The 3,852-nt window shown below is 34.7% G+C and overlaps 1 pseudogene; it reads left to right on the top strand.

Moving 5' to 3' along the window:
• The first annotated feature begins 474 nt into the window (after positions 1 to 474).
• LOC143562300 (oligouridylate-binding protein 1-like) lies at positions 475 to 3,643 on the top strand (annotated as a pseudogene).
• Positions 3,644 to 3,852: the final 209 nt, after the last annotated feature.

A 3,852-nucleotide genomic window follows, 5' to 3' on the forward strand; every position in this document is an offset into this window, starting at 1 on the left:
TTGATTGATTGAGGTTGTAAACGGCATGATTAGTCCTTACCGTGGTGTCTGGTGTGGTTTTCTAACCACAAGGCCGGTGTGGTAAGAAAAGCCCATTTCTAATATAAATGGTTACCGTTAACACAACTTAATGAAACTTGTAATATAGTAATGTTTTTTTTTCATTGAAAATCAAATCAAATCAAATCAAATCAGAACAAATTCAAAAGATCCAACGGTGTAGACTTAAGGGACATAACAATAACATTACATCAGCCCATGAAACACATATGCAGATTAGAAGATCTGACAGTACTCATGATAGCATTAACACCACCATCTCACTTTAAATACTCACCCATCTCCTCTCTCTTTCAACCTTTTTCTTTTCTTTTTCTTTTCCCTTTTTTTTTTCTTATGTTTCTTGGTTAAACAAGACCCTAACTTTGCTTTCTATATCATCATCATCATCATCATCATCATCATCGAAAGGTGATGCAATATCATCAAAGGATAAGACAACAACAAGCTCTGATGATGCAGCAATCACTCTTTCACCCAGGTCTTTTAACTCATCCTCAGGTGAATTATATTCATTTTTCTTGACTTCTTGTAATTTCATTTCAATCTTTTTGTGTCAAAGGTGTAACCTTTTTAGTTGGGTAGAAAACAAAATATGTTTTTATTGGGATTTATGTAATTTGCATTACTTGTGATGATGTAGTATGCTAGTATGATTTTGTAAAATTGTTTTTTTTTTGTTTTTTTAATAAAAGACATAGAACACAATAATCATGCCAAAATGTACCTATGTTTGTTATTAGATGTTTTAGTCATTGTTTAAAAATTCACTAAATTTCAACAAAAAACTGTTTGTGTGGTTATGAATAAACTTAGGATCAATAATAACTAAACACAAATTTATCAAGAATACAGAAGCAGGGTTAAACACAAATACTAGATTCGATTTACCAACAAACCAACATGATTGTGAATAATACAGGATTCTGTTTTGTTTGATAAAGTTTGTGTCATTTTCTTTGAGAATCATATTATTTGGGCATCTAGGTTTCTGTATTACATGTGACTGACCGTTTACCTTTTGTACCACTATAATCGATTATTATTTAGTTTAAAAAGGTGCGCCAAATGTAAAAACCCAAAGGGATTAAAAAAGTATGAATGTTTACTTGATAAGCAGTCTGATATGTAAAACATATGAGAGGCACAATTTCTGGCAATAAATAAAGCTAATTTTGTTGTACATTGATGCGCGCCTAACATAGATGTATAGAGCCAATCTTTATGGTAGTAAATCAAGCTTAATTACTAATCTCATTCGTTTTTCTTAAATTTTGATTTCTTTATGGTGTTTTCAGATAGAGCCGATCTTGAGTGGAAATTTACCTCCCGGTTTTGATTCAACTACATGCCGCAGCGTGTGAGTGTGTTCATTTTATCAATTATATTAATGCTGGTACCAAATTGGCTGTTAAAACTAAATAACAAAAGCGCTTCTATTTTCTTAAAACACTTCATGCTGCATTTGTAATGATTACTATCTGACTTGAAATAGGTATGTAGGGAACATCCACCCGCAAGTCACGGAACCGTTACTTCAAGAAATTTTTTCAAGCACTGGTGCTCTTGAAGGGTGCAAGCTCATTAGGAAAGATAAAGTACGATTAATTCATATTTTTCAAACAGATTATTATTTCTTTTAGTTTGTCTTTCGTCACTTATTTGGATTTCAGTCATCATACAAGTTCGTGGATTACTTTGACCGCCGTTTTGCTGCTCTTGCTATTGTAACCCTTAATGGAAGGCATTTGTAAGTAAAAAAACATTAATCAGTATCTATTTCCCATTCTTGTTAATTAGTTGTTACTAATTGGTTTCAAAGTCATGTATTTGCAGGTTCGGGCAACCAATTAAAGTTAATTGGGCATATGCGAGTAGCCAAAGGGAAGATACATCAGGTATGCTAATATAATGTTAATGATAGGAATCGTATCTAGTTTCTAGTCTAAATGTCGTTTGTCTATTTTAGGAGGGGGCCAAGTGCAACTTATATCTCTATAAATAGGTATTGATAGCTAATAGGGAGAGGAGAGTATGTTTAGGTTTAAGATGGCATTGCCATGGCTCCTGGGTATGCGGTGAGAGAGGGCTCGGCCCTGGAATTATCTTGTAATCTTTCTTTACGTTTTCACTAATACAACCGTTCGGTCCTTTGTATTTCTTATTCTCTTATCCAAACTTAATCAATTACAATCAAAACATATCAAACCCTGTCAGTTAATATATAACTATGCAAGTCATTTATTTTACTTGTTTGTGATATCTTTATTCTTGGTTTTGCAGGTCATTTTAACATATTTGTAGGTGACCTTAGCCCTGAAGTTACTGATGCCACATTGTTTTCTTGTTTCTCTATGTACCCTACGTGCTCGTAAGCCCTAACTTAAATTAAAATGTGACATGATATATGATGTGTGTTCGTTTTTTTTTATTTTGTTTATTTCTGATTTTATTTTGGTTGTTGGTAAGTGATGCAAGAGTTATGTGGGACCAGAAGACGGGGCGCTCTAGGGGATTTGGATTTGTTGCATTTAGGAACCAACAGGCAAGTCGACGATATAAAAAGTCCTTTATGCCCTCACACTCCCTTATAAGATGCTAATATAGTTATATTTTCATATTTCTTTGACAGGATGCCGAAAGGGCAATTAATGTTTTAAACGGTGAGAAATTTTGTTTGTTACGACCTACTTTTATTTTGACTTATTATTTTGTGTAAATGAGTTGAGTTTATATTCTAGGAAAGTGGCTCGGAAGTAGGCAAATTCGATGCAATTGGGCCGCAAAGGGTGCTGGTTCGGATGACAAACAGAGGTTGGATACCAAAAATGTTGTTGAATTGACAAATGGAACATCAGGTTAGCGTGTTACAACTTAATATTATTTTTTAGAATATTTAATGATATCAATTTGACATTTGCTATATGTGCAGATGACGGTCAAGAAATGGTCAATGAAGATGCTCCAGAAAATAATCCTCAATACACAACTGTTTATGTCGGTAACCTGGCTCCTGAGGTTAGTCGAAATTTTTACATAACTTTTAAGTTTAAACGTTCACGTTAACAACATATGCTTACATGGCCTGTCCGTTGTAGGTTACATCAGGCGATCTCCACTCCATGCTCTCGGTGCTGGTGTTATCGAAGATGTAAGAATTCAACGGGACAAAGGTTTTGGTTTCATAAGATACAGCTCCCATGCCGAGGCAGCACGCGCTATATAGTTGGGAAACACGCGTTATCTCTATGGCAAACCACTTAAGGTAGTTTTAATGTTTTATTTACTTACTAAATTCATCATTCATGTTTATGACAACATTTATGAATGTAACTTGTTTTGTGCAAAACAGTGTTTCTGGGGTAGTAAACAGACACCTCCGGGTAGCACCTCAACACCTCTACCACTGCTAGTTGCCGGAAATAATATTGGTTTTTCAGCTATATATATTGCAGCTTATAAAAGACAAATGGCTCTTAGTAAAATGACGAGTCTGATGGGTGGAGCCGCTAACCAGGGAACATTGTATGATGGTGGTTACTCGGGTATTGCTGCTACGCAGGCCCCTATGTACTACCGGTGATTACAATGCTTGTTTTTATGGTTATTGTATAACGTTTTTCTATAGAGGATATATATGAAGCATTACCATGCGTCTCTCTTTTAACTAAAAAATATACTCCTATCTGCTGATTATTTATTCTAAAGTGGCACAATAATATTTCAACCCACCCGAAACCATTTTAGTCAACCTGTTTTTGACCCAAACCCGGTATAACTAATCACCCAACT

This window comes from Bidens hawaiensis, unplaced genomic scaffold (assembly GCF_021521415.1).
Source record: "Bidens hawaiensis isolate Kalapana, Puna unplaced genomic scaffold, B.hawaiensis_p1.1 tig00001179_1, whole genome shotgun sequence".
Classification (NCBI taxonomy): Eukaryota; Viridiplantae; Streptophyta; class Magnoliopsida; order Asterales; family Asteraceae; genus Bidens; species Bidens hawaiensis.